We start from the raw sequence: 13,921 nt of genomic DNA, 5'->3' as shown, positions 1-13,921 counted from the left end.
AGCAATACTGATTTCATTTGTAAGAGGAGAAAAAAAACTGAGACAGAAACGAGGCACTAAGATGAATGTCTTATACTTCAGAGCTGACATTAATGCAAGGTGACATTACCAAAGTTGATTTGGATTTAGAGTTACATCTGTGATTAAAGAGTAATTTGAGCAATTCTCTAATAAGTCTTTTCATTCCTGGCTGCTGTGGCAAGCATGGAAGCCGTGTGACTTTAACATATTTAACAAAAATCTTCAACAAAAAATAAAATTGAGCTCTCACTCTCTCTTTCTGCCCCTCTTACAAGGAAGAAAATACTCCGCAAAAAACAGCCGCAGGCCAGAGAGTGAAGTGCAACTGAGCACCAGTTAAGCTGCAGTCATCTGAATTGACCCTAGTGACATGTGACATGCTGTCACACCAAACCAGCCCTTACGACATTAAAAAACACAGAGAGAGAGACAGCAGAAATATCTGTCGCAGCTGACCCTGAGATCAAGTGTCACAGCTAGCTGAGGGGCAGGCATGGTGGGCAGGTGGGGCTACTGTGACAGGCAAAGTCAGTGGTTGAGGGTGGTCATGGCTGACAGACCCAGCATAGAAGGGGGGAGCAGCTCATGCCTTTTCTCATGTTTTTCCACTGATCTTTAGCTCAGGCTGTCAGCAATCGGTGGGATTTTACAATGGAGACTTAACCTTTTAGTCTCTTTGGTTTGAGACTGAACTGACAGATCTGTATTGGGTCTACTGCCAGGCTCCCTCACTGTCATAACAGTGTTTACTAAATGACAGGATCAAGTGCCAGAGATATGAATAGCTCATGAAAGTATAAATGGCCTCCTAACAGCGGATCGTGTGCATGTGGTTTATTTATAGAGTTCATTTGCAAATGTACGTCTGGATAAGACAGTAGACCAACATGAAAAACATCCCGCTCCATATCTCTAGGCAGTGGGCTGTTTTCTGTTAAAAAAGCGTGACAACACCTCTCAAAAGCTTTGCACATCAAACTAGTTTAATTGAACTGGATGTGTTTATTTATCTCTGTGCAAGAAGTAACAACCACCAGAAGCAATATCTGTATTCACCATCTTACTGCCTGTCTGCTCCACTTCTTGTCCTCCTCAACAAAGCCTGATATATTGCTAGGCGAAAGCTGGTCCTAGAAAATTGTGCTTGCTTATTTTATCAGCACAATCCCCAGCTTTTCCACGGGCAGCAATATCCTGCACAGGAAATCAATATGAAAGAGAGGTGAGATGTGTTAAGAGTACACAGGAACCAAGATAAACAATTACTTTAATCTTGGTGTGTCGACAAACAGACGACTGAATATGAGCTCTGCCTAGAACAAAGTTTTCTTCCTTTTTGCTGTACAGGTGAAGCATTATTACATGCGTGGCTAATTCAGCACTTGAATTATTTAGTCATTATGCACAGGTGAATTATTTACTGCATACTTGGTACCCTAGCTGCTGGGAACATGGCCAAGTCCCCTTAGCTACAGCATCTCTGTTCTCAGGATTGGTAACGGGCCTGTTTTAGCTCACAGCAGATAGTAAAGGCTTGTCTTCACTTCCGTGGAAAATAGGTTTTCCTTGGTAAATCTGTGTCATGTCTCAGTTCAGAGCCGTGTTTATGTCTCTAATATTGAGGAAAAAGCTCTGTTGCATAGTCCATTCTCACCATGCACTGTTGCCATGTCTGTTTAATATTTGTTTAATGTTCTTTTTCACTATTCCATCTGCACAAACTGTACATAGACTCTGTAGTACACACGTTTTACAAGTATTTTACTTGGACTATTGTATTGTATTGTGTTACTGCTATACTACTTAGACATCTGGTTGCAAAACTGTTTAATTACTCTATATTTGGTCTTCATTTTTGGAAGACTCATTATGTATGTTTGTATTTTGCGTATTTAATGTGTAACTCATTGTTTTCTTGCACGTTTATGCTTTGTTATGGCCAGGTTGTCGTTACAAATGAGAATTTGTTCTCAATCAACATACCTGGTTAAATAAAAGACTGCCTCGGTGTGGGCTGTAAATACTTCACAAACCAACACAACTTAATATGATTTTATACAATAACAAGGTAGTTTGTTATTAGAATATTTCCCGACCACTTCAATTAGATCAGGTAACACCCTATTGAATTGGCTCACAGTTAAATGATCTTCCATACTTTTTTTTTTAAGTATTTTTCCCTTTATTAGATAGGCAGACAGAGATGTGTGAAAGGGGGAGAGAGAGAGGGGGAGTGACATGCAGCAAAGGGGCCACAGGCTGGATTCAAACCCGGGCCCGCTGCGTCGAGGAGCAAGCCTCTGTACATGGACACCCGCTCAACCCACTGAGCTATCTGGGTGCCCATGATATTCCATACTTAATAGATAAAGCAGTTGATAGGAAGTTGGTTTTAGGCAGGGACTCCAGCAGCCTAACCTAAAAACTCTATACTGTGAATACCGTTGAAGCTTTTCTTCATTTACTGTATCTCCAGCTGCACCCTAAAAGTAAGCTTGGTGCCTAATACAGAGTAGGAAATCTAGCAGCCCATGAAACCTACTGTACAACTCCACACTAAGCCTAAAAAGAGTGTGCGCATGACAAACACGGAGAGTTAATGAAATTCAACCAGACAGTCATCCTCCAGAGGACCTGACCTCATCTCAGAGGCTAAGAGAGAACTTCGGTAGATGTTCAAAACCAACAGCTACAGTGTCCAATTAAAAAAATGGCTGCAGTTGCACATCTGGCGCTGCAAAATATCTAAGGTATAATACTATAGTTTATTCTCCACAGAGCGTTTCGAGTGATTAGAAAATGAAAACAAAGATTATGTTTGCATATTACCAGGAATGAATAATAAGGAAATTAATATAATTTGATTCAACCAACAACTCATTCATCTGAACGAATTTTCCAAATCATGGAAATGCTTTAATTTCCATATTAAATTCCCAAATTAGCCAAGCTGTCCAACCAGACCATAATAAGCCTTTGTCAAAGCTAAATGTCAAAGAGCTCCACTATTTTCAGTACTCGCCATCATCAGGAGATCAATAACATGAGCATCAGACTTTCTGACAATAGTGTAGTGTATTTCTCCAATCCGTTCTCAGTCCGAACGCATAAAATACGGACGTTTGAACAGTAGGGACGCCAATAGTCCGGACCAAGTGTGTTTAGGTAAAGCGTGTTCCATGACGACAAAGGATACTTTTACCTTGATAAATCATTGATACTCAACCCTTGATCTCCCCTGATTTGATGCAAAATCTTAGATGTATGGCATACTATGGGAAGGCGCTTTAGACAACAAAGGGAAGTATCTTTCTTGCAGCGCCCGGTTCTCCCAAAAGTGTCCTAAAAGTACAATCACCTCATTGTCCACGGGAGGTTTGACATTCTCTCTTTAAGTGAGTAAGAGGAGAATCTCAGGAACAGTGTGCCCTAACAACATGTGATCCACATCTAAATAGTTTCCAGCATGATATCAGCCTGAATCAAGCCTACAAAAAGCTGCATTGTATGGCCTGATGTGGTCTGGGCTGAACAAGGGTCATTGTGCAGCCTGATTGTAGTCAAAAAAAGCAAGAGCAAGATGAAGTTTTCATTCCTCAATCAATGAAAATGGCGCACTTAGCAAATTCCAGGCTGAAATAATTTCTCAGAGTGAGGCGCAAGACGAGTTAACTCCATTATAGTTTAGCAGAGACGTTATATTTGTCTGTGGTTAATGGACAAAAGCTACAGTATATCCACGGTAAGCATCAATTCATAAAAACAGAGAAAACACAGCACAGTGCCATGCTATCACAAATGTTTATGTTTATCTTTGTGATCTAATCATTCACCAGGATTAAAAATACTTCACAAAGGAGAGCCATCGGCTCTGTCATCTCACATCCTCTGTGGGAGACCACCAGCATGGAGAGAGGTCAGGTTACTGCTTATTTTACAGAGGAGTGCAGGGAAGGAAGGAAGTGCATAGCAGAGAAGGGGGAGACTTGCAAAATGAAGGCAGGAAACACACTGCAGACTGGGCGCATTCTCTGTGTCCGGTCAACAAAACCACGGAAACAACATACACTTGCTCACATGCACAGGAACACATCCACATTACATGTGTAAACATACACATACCATCCCTGTACACGATGAAGCATATGCCACTGTATGCTGATGTTAGGCCTTAGGCTTGTTTGAGTCAGGCCAGCAGCCCACTCTGGCCTGACGCAGAGCTGCCAAAGACAGAGATCTTTGTGTATGTAGTGTGACATTGAAGCTGACACTTCTATTGAAGAGAGCAGATGATGTGTGGCCTGTAGCACTGGCACAAAAGGAAATTAGCGATACTAGCATGTATTCAAGCAGAGGAGAGATTGCCTGTCTGGATTTTCATGACAGATAACTTTACAAAGTCAACCCCCAAGTTGGTGGTTAAAGGGGTTTCCAAAGGCAATAAGGAATTATGGATTTCTTATTAAATTACCATTACTATAAAATGTAGCTTTCCAATTGACAAAGTAATCTACAGCATGATGATAATAGACTTTTGAAGTTGACAAATTGCCTAATTAAATTTTCCAAAACAATTTGATTCCAATTCAAAATCTGTGGACCAACATACTACTAAGTAAATACCTTCAGGATATGATGATTAAAATGTAATTAGTATGGCAAAAATTTTTAATTAACATTATAGTACACAGGTACTTTTTTCTCAGAATTGTTCAAAGAGAAGTGAACAAGTTGGAAACCCCTCTTCAATGAATTACTTCAAAGTCCAAAATCACTGCTAAATGTCTCTAAAAAAAGTCTCTACAAGAGAGACCCATATCGAGGATTAAAAAGAACACTTAAATAAATACACAGCCGAGGTACTGTAAATACACATTACCTATACCTTGGCAACACTTACTAGTCATGGTCAAGGTAATTAATTATTCAATCTAATATTAAAATGTGAAAGATTTGCTGACCCGTTACAACCCCGAGTACTGATTATTGACTGCATTGATTTCACCAGTGCAAGTTATGAGTGTACACATGTGGGCGAGTGTGCAGTGTCTATATTTTTATAGCCAGAGTTTACAGTCAAATTAAGGATAGGGAATTTCACTTGAGGTTGTTGTGCCCGCAACCTCCTTTTGCATATTTAGTGTCCCATATCATTGTCACATAGAGCCAGACTTTCTGTTTGGAATGACAATGAATCTCTTTCATCATGCAAAAAACGGTAATTAGCCATCATTAAAATTAAGTTTATCTGATTGGGAATTACTTATGGATGACCAAGTCTGACCAACAGATAAGTGCTTACTTGAAGTTACAGTATGAGCTCTAGTTCCCAGCGCTGCATGTGGTGGGAAGAGCACACAAATCAATCCCACATAAATCAACTACAAACTACCCTCTGCTCAAACTATTGTGAAGAAAAGAAATAAAATGTAGTACACCAAAAGTGTATTTCTGATATAGTCCCCGACATTTCCAAACCACAGGAGAAATGTGTTGGTCTGAGAGTTATTCAGCCATTGTGGGGGGGGGCATAAATGGCTGTGAATAACGTAGATGGTGGAGCAATGATTCAGATAAATGTGAGGTGAGATTTGGGTCTGTGTCAAAGCAAGTGGGAATCACTCATCAAGGCTGTTCAATGACTGTTTTTCAAAAGACAGTTCTCAGAAAGACCTTTTAGATAAATAAGAACATTCACAGATACATGTGTTTCTCTGCACATGGTAAATATTTGACTTGAATTGCACTAGATTTTGACTGGCTGCATTAGACACACCAATTCATATAAGCATCAAAATCATGATATACAATTTGATCTCTTTTGCTTTTTTCCTAAACAATTGGATATTTCAGACTCAAGGGTAAAATAACTGAACTTCTGTTAAGTGTAATTTCACTTCCATTAGAAATTCCACAGCCTCTGTCATAGGCTGCTCTGAGGAAGTGAGGGGGCACCCAGGGGAACACCCATAGGTGAGGCCAGGGTCTCCGAGCTGGGATCAGGGAGATGTAAAAGCAAGGATTATGGGGGAGGAAGTAGGACGAATGAAGCCATGCAGCTGGGCCAAGAGATCAGTGGAAAAGTCCCGACAAAAGCACAGGAAAACTGGGAAGGCTGGGGCAGGTCCTGTGGGACAGTCACAGCCCAAGTGAGGGGGAGGCCTCCTCAGTCCTGATTTAACTGAAGAAAATACACTGACTCTAGTTATAAAATAAAGTCACTCTTCCCCCCAGGTCACATAAACACATGTAGGAACGCTTGCTTACTCTGGTCAGGGTTTGACAACAAGCAAATATTGTCATGTAAGAGTGACAAATATTTAGTTACTGACTTGCTTACAAATGTTCAGGAAATGAAATATTGGTGAGGAGACAGAATGTCTAGTTCAGACAAGATGAGAGAAGTGAAACAATAAAAGAAAAACATCCCACAATGGGAGTACAAACCCTGACAGCATCCAGGAATAAATTACTTTTAGATTTGCATTACTGTCCATGTTTGTGTTTGCCGAATTCTGAGGGAATATGCTTTACCGCATATTATGCTTCCAGCATGATGCCTTCACCATTACTGGGCGTGATCAACTGGGCACCATAAATGAGAGGCTTTACATCATTTTCCTTGGCAAGATGGATAACAAGCTCTTTCAACTGGCAAATGACAGGGAAAGTTGGCATGGGTGTGAAGAGAAGCAGAGGCGGTAGAAACAAAAGTTAGATGTACCGGATCAGGTATATGTATCTGATAATATGCCAATTGCGTCTGGCTTGTAAAAACCAAAAAAGTGAACACAGTCCAAGAGGTGCTCTCAGTGAGGTCACACGTTTTTTAGGCTTTTTTTAAAACTTTTGTTTTTACATTTTTTGTCACATACAGTACAGCAAACATCTACTCACTATCCGCTAGCTGCCTGTCCCCTGAACATACTGTACAGAGCGTACTCTGTACACACTCTCACACCATGTAGACAGCCCAGGCTCCACAAACAACAACAAAAACAAACTGGGCCAACCTGCATCACGAACCATAACAAACAGTGTTCCAGCCTATAACCAACAAGAAAGAGTTGGTTGAGTCATTAAAGTGCATTGTGGAAGTAGCGTATGTGCTAACGCTGCTGCAGGGATGGCACAACAGACTGTTTTTGCAATTTATAGAGCCTGGGCTGTCTACAGAGACTGTTGTATTTTCAGTTTGTTCTGGGGACAGGGAGCTAGCGGATATTGAGGAGATGTTTGCTGTATGTGACAAAAATGTGGTAGCCTAAAAATGTGACATCGCTTAGAGCACCTTTAACCAAAATCTATCTAACGTGTAGCTGGTTAAGTGGCCGTAGCTGACATTGGTGTGTTATTTAAAGAAAAAGAGGGTGGCTGTAAATCAGGAAGAGATGACCTTGACTTTGCAGTAATTTTAGCAATTTTTGCCGTAATTCTAAGCCAATAGGTTAGGTACCCCGCTGTGCTGTGGAGTAATGTCTGGCTATGTGAGACAAGCGTCTAGCAGCATTGTGTGATGCTACGGTCTGAGCCTTGCAACCAAAGTGAACTTTGGTTGCAAGGCGGAGGAGGGGGCAGGGAAGATGACTTTCTCAAGTATTTTAAATTTGTACTGCAGTAACTATTTTAAACACTAGCTGTCCATATTACATATTGCACCTTTAAGATCCACCATGGGCTTACTTTAGGTAGTGACGGTCACAATGAAAACACTAATATTTCAACGCTTAAATGGTTGAAGTTCAGTCAAAAATGAACATTCAAACAGACTAAGATCCACCTCTTCTTAAAAAAGCCAGTAAAAGAAAAGTCACAGAGGATTCCAAAACACACCCTCATTTCTGGGAAAGTTGCTGCAGTGAGTTTGACGCATGGTATGTGATGTTGGTGGGACCGTTGAAACTGTCCAGATATAACTGCATGTGTGCAGCTCCATTCAGGGAACAGTCAACTTGAGTTTAGCAGTCTGGTATACAATCAGGATTCACAGCCTACGACAACCGACTGCGCCAAAGATAGAGGAGGGGGGGTTATCCTATTTCAAACTGCACCCTCATTGCTGTTGTAAAAGTACTGGGATATTGTGTTCCTTGAGTGGGTTTCTGGCCTAATAATGGTCTGAGAAAAAGTAAACAGAATACAACACAGTGATGTCATTACAGCAAAAAAACTAAAACATTTCTGGATGTATTTTGAATATTAAGTTTTGGTCCATCTAACGCTTCTGTGAAAAATTCAAATTTTAGAAAGGTTTTAAAGGTTGTAACTAAATGCTTTATCATTTAAATCATTCATTTACGAGGACAAACCAAGAACCTTTAGGTTGGCAGAATATGAAAAATCAAGTGTACTTACACTGTCTATTTAGGTAGCTTTTTCATTCAAGCAGGATAATCCATCTCTAACGGTACACATATTTGACATTTATATTCCAGTTTTGAGGCACTAGGTGAAGAAAGATATTTATTGAAGAAAGATATTTATTATTGTGGACACACCCTCAAAGAGTTCTTCACGCTTAAAGAGGTAGATCAAAGTTCAAGGAGCTATCGCTGCTTGTTAAGCGCTAGCCTACCGGGAAAAATTCCCACAGCCCTGAAAATGAGCACTGTCTTGAGGTTAACCAGCCTCAGACATGTCAGTGAGAACACAAGCTACGGGTACAAAAACTCCCTAAAAACCCCAAACTAGATGTTTTCATCTCAGCTACAGCATAATTTTGGCCTGAACCTAATAACTGTAAAAAAAAAAAAATCATAATAACTTGTATTTTCAGTTTAGTCATGCCTCCAAGTTTCTCAAAACCTGTGCATCAAAAGTTTCTAGTAATTCTGTGAATGCTGGTTCGTGTATGGCCGTCTGGCTCATGACACTTCATGTGCTGCCTGAGAGAAGGGCAGGTTTGCATGTGGGCAAAGGGAGGCCTTGGAGGCTCACAGGTAGAACTGAAATAGCCCTGTTGCTGCATTACAGCATTACATCACAACTGACTTCCCCGTCATAGCTGCCACTGCATCATGCCAACACCAAGATGTCATAGGATGGGAAAATGGGATTCAATGGCTGTGAGTCACACAACAGAGCAATCAACAGGGGAAGCTTGCAAGCAAACAAGCAGCTATAAGATGATAATCTGTATGAGCAACAAACACACTACACGTCCTGTATAATTCAAACCAATTCACCACAAAAGTACATGTTTTTTCCCTCTGATAATAAGGCAGAATGTGCTTACATTCCATAAAGCATATGCATTACGGACACAAGAGACACAACACGGTTTCTGTTTTTCCACAAATACCACATTAGATAAGCGGCTGAAAACTTAGTCAAACCCGAACCACATCAAAGTAAAAAAAAGGTACGAGCTGAGCAGGTACCAGTGAGAACTAGATCAAACTCTGCCTGTGGGACCTCTTGCCATCAATTCCCTGTAAAAACATACCTGACATGCTTTGAATGCTGTCTGTTTGAGCTCAGTTGTGGTAGCAGTTGTAACCAAAATATTTAAGAAAGCATGTGTATTGTCTCCAAAGTAGCAGAACAAGTTGGTTAACATGATTGACCTCTCCAGATACTGCTGCCATGCCCAATATTTACAAATCAACCAAGGAGACAATCTTCACTGCAGCAGTTTTCACAAAAAAACATGGTTTCTTGTGTTTTGATATATTTTATAAAAGAAAGAATAATTTAGGCTTACTAAAGAGTTGAAAAACTAGAATAAGGAAATAAGGAATATTAAATGATATTGTTACAGGGTTTGAATTTTTAAAACACTGCTTAAAAGAGAATTCCGATCAATTTTTATGTTAACCTCGATCGCTATAAATATGTAAGTGCTTTCAATTGAAATACCCTGATCTGAATTGGTGCAGGCAACACTTAGTAGCTGCAGCTAGGTGTACAAGCTTCCACTGAGCTAAAACAGCAGTTAACGGGGCAAGTTTTAGAGCGCCTTTGTGCATCTTAACAGACACACAATGCAATTAATATGTCTGTACAACATGAACAGGTCCCTTACGTAACCAAGAGCGTGACTTTGGCTTGCTATCATATTATTTCTTACTATTCGTTTAACATATGGTCAGAAAAACTTCACCTGGTTGATAATAAATGTAAACTTTAGGTCGCACCCAATAACAAGATTCTCAAGTGAACAAACTTTCGACTCGTGATACAGATGTGTTTGTTGAAGAAAGAGCCTAAGGGTATTTAGAGAAGCATGTGCTCTGCACACATGGGACTGTTCAACTGTAACGCTCATTTCGCCTGAACTCAGAGCGAACTGTGTCCGGAGAGTGAAGAAAATGACAACAATCACAGAGAGTACACCGATGTTCGGGAATAGGCAGATTTCAGAGAGCTTTTTCCAGGAACTGTATCGCTGCTTTGTAGTTGGGCGTCATCTGATCAGAAGAGCTTCATATCTACAAAGAAAGACCATTTTTAGCTAAATGACGTCCTGGTTGAAGGTGGAGCATTGCCTTAGAAATTAACCACTTCTGACCTCTGGATTTAAACAAAAATTGTCCTGCATGTTAACATACTTGAGAGAGTGGTAAAACGTGGTTGGATTAACCCGCATGACCAACAATTCAGGAAACGGGGACCCTCAAAGTGGACCCATAATGGAAAATCACCCTGCCTAAAGACACAAATGTCTAAAAATAACAAACATTTCAGTATGGTATTTTGATTAATCGACAGCTTCTAAACAAGGTTATGCACATTTCAATAATTTTGGTCCATAATAAATAAATCCTTGTCCTTAAATCTGAATTTGCAAAAAAAGGAAACTACCGGTCAAAAGTTTGGGGTCACTCACAAATTTCCATTGGACTCCATTATAGACAAAATCCCAGCTGAGATCAGTTGCCTTGTTGTTTTTAACCAGGGCAGCAGTTTCCAGATTACATTATGTGCTTACATAATTGCAAAAGGGTTGTTTAATGTTTTCTTAGTTAGTTTTTTTAAATAATATCAGATTAGTAAACAAAATGTGCGTTTGGAACATTTGATGAATGGTTGCTGATAATGGGAAATGTAGATATTGCATTAAAGATCAGCCACCCACCCAGATCAGCTGGTATCCTGTCTATAATGGAGTGAAATGGAAATTTGTAAGTGACCCCAAACTTTTGACCGGTAGTGTATATAACAACAGAACTTAAAAAATTATAAAATTAAGAATCCATCTGGTAGACTAACCTATCCACCATACACTATAAAGTCTGCTGTTACTCAACCAATAGCGGGCACAACATGAAAACTTTAGAAGACGTAAAGGAGTGTATACCCTATAACATTATATAACATATAAAAAAATATTTAAAAAAAATACACACACATTCTTAAAGGGTGAGCTCAAAAAGAGATTCATTTCTGACGGAAATACCCCAGATGCATCATCTTGAAGTCATTAGGCCACATGTGAAAAACACATCCCTATGGTGCTATTGCATAGTGATGCATGCTTTGAGATGTACGGAAAGAAATATCTATTAAAGAATGGTAATGCATAAAGGTTGATAAAATCATGCTCTGTACCTGTAGTTTTTTTGAAGGCAACACTATGGAGCGGTTGTACATGATGGTGCACTTGCCCAGACTGACAGACAGACAGATACCGCGCCATGAGTCATGCAGGCATGACTACAGTGTAGCCCCCTAAACAGCCCCCTGGAAAACTCACATACCAGCTCGTCAACACAGACCAGTCTGGATGGTCCACCTGCCTCAGCAGAGCTACTCCCAGCTCCCTCCAAGTATCACATACCCACATGCACCCACATAAACATCCAAACACACACACACATTGGGAAAACTCTCTCTGGGGTCCAGTTGGATCAGATACAGAGGGTGAGCATGACTGCCACTATCACACATCAGAGCTCTGCTTTATTGGTGTGATTACATCATCCGAGCCATGATCCCCCTCCCTCCTTGCGATAAAGTTTCAGGAACACTAGGCACACAAACCAGGCCATGTGCTCCTATGTCCTGTCTGCCAAAATAACTCAGCAGTTTCTAATACAGTATGTCTATGGTTTCAGTCTGCCCAGGTATTGTAGGACATTGGAGTGTGTAACTTTTCTGATGTCAACAAGTTTGCAATTTGTTAATATGTGAGCTGACTGGAGCTTTCAACCTTTGACAAGCCAAATCTAGACATTTAGTTGGCCACTCTATTTGTATGATTTTATGGAATTTGTGCCCTTCTGTGACTGTCTGCCATGAGTCACTTTGAGTCAACATGTGTTAGTGCCTCATGAAAGCCACAATTTGGAAGAAAACAGGAAGAAATAATACTTTCAGGTTTAAAGGGTTTGAGTGCAGAGAGATGATATGAGAAGTGCATGCTGTTTGCTGCTCTTTTCATCATAAATTATGTAACATTTGTGTGTAGTCATTAATAGCAAAGCAAATGTGTGGGGCTGCTATTTCTTGATTTAAAGAAACATGAATAAACATTGATGATTGCCTTTGATGAACATGATGGTGATGGTGCTGATAATAAGCAGGAGAAGGAGGAAGAGGAGGAGGACTGGGAGAAGGATAAGTGAGGTCATTATGGTGTGACTTTATGCATGATGTCTTGCATGATTAGTCAACAACATGGTAATTAAGGTAGCCTACATTACTTTGTAAAAAATTACAAATAAGCCAAGCAATCTTCCATCAGCCTCCAGTCACATACGATTATGTTGCGGAAACTTGTTTCTAATGAAAGTAATCTCTGCTCAATTTGGCAAAAATGAGTAAAATTATATAATATAATAAAAAAGTAAAATTAAGTAAAAAATAAAATGTAGCTTCTTTGCCTGTGGCTCATTTTGGATATGAGGATAATTTCACATATTACTATCTCTTAAATGTTTTACACTTTGTTTTAAAAAAGGTGATTGGGCCTAAAGGTAGCCCCAATTACAGCCTACTACATGAGCACTATAAATAGCCTACTACTTTCACTATGAAAACTCCACTACAAGCTGGGCAAATGGCACTGCACCCTGTAACCTATACTATGCTCTGCTTACTATGTCTATCCTGTTCCCAAGTCGACCAATTGACCAACAATTGTATCTACTGGTAGCCTATAAGCTCGTTTATCCTCCTCGATCACGACGCGTGAGCGCTTCCTACGCCTGCTACGCCTTCCGTATGGGCGACCATAGGACACACTCATCAAATAATGACACAACTTACCCTTACAACAACCAGCTCAGATGGTCTCCAGCAATGGAAAATAAAATCCGATTTCACAGATTTTTTTCCTGTCAGGCAGCAGATGGGTGATTTGTCACATCATCTTGAGAGAGGCGCAGGTATAAACGCGCTTCTTTTTCCACGCTGCAGATGTTTTTAAGCCAAGCCCGGTGTCGTGGAATTAAATGTAGTCACTCTTGATCACACCAGCAGCAGAGCCAGCACAGGGCGGTGTGGCCGAAATGGAGCTGCCGGTTCTTTGCTTCCCACCTACGGACACAGCATTCCCACACTGCTCCATGAATCTACCCTGGGTAAGTTTTCTCCTGCCGGTTGTAGCCTAATTCAGTTTGGCGGAGAGTCAGCCCCGCCCTGGACTGGAGACTTGGAGAAGGCAAGCCCTTCAAGATCACTAACCAATTGGTGTGTACGCAGGGAGGCGCTGCTTCTCCCGGTGAACTCCGGTGACTAAGCGATATACTCAGTCAGAGTTGGGTCTGGGGACTGAAACCGGGGTTTTAATTATCTCCATTTACAGTGATTCCCTCCAAAAATGTCAATTAAATAGGGAACATGCGTAATGACTACACTGAAATTGTAGCCTTATTAATTAAACAAATTTGTATTTCCTAATCATTGCGGGATCTACAGTGGGAGGACTGGGAAAGGATACTATTTTAATTTGTTGTGG

At 40.4% G+C, this 13,921-nt stretch overlaps 1 protein-coding gene across 3 annotated transcripts in view; it reads right to left on the bottom strand.

Annotated features, from left to right (window-relative positions):
* Nucleotides 1-13,622, bottom strand: part of rhbdf1a (rhomboid 5 homolog 1a (Drosophila)) — a 28,608-nt gene extending 14,986 nt beyond the window's left edge. For 2 of the 3 annotated variants that reach the window (XM_034894638.1, XM_034894639.1), the window contains exon 1: nucleotides 13,231-13,622. The gene's annotated coding sequence lies outside the window, so the exon portion shown is untranslated. The remainder of the gene's footprint in view (nucleotides 1-13,230) is intronic. The other variant, XM_034894640.1, reaches the window with a different exon arrangement.
* Between the last annotated feature and the right edge of the window lie 299 nt (nucleotides 13,623-13,921).

The sequence above is a fragment of the Etheostoma cragini genome, chromosome 15 (genome assembly GCF_013103735.1).
Source record: "Etheostoma cragini isolate CJK2018 chromosome 15, CSU_Ecrag_1.0, whole genome shotgun sequence".
NCBI classification, from domain to species: Eukaryota; Metazoa; Chordata; class Actinopteri; order Perciformes; family Percidae; genus Etheostoma; species Etheostoma cragini.
Note: the sequence above shows the minus strand (reverse complement) of the source record. Positions and strands in the feature narration are given on the sequence as shown.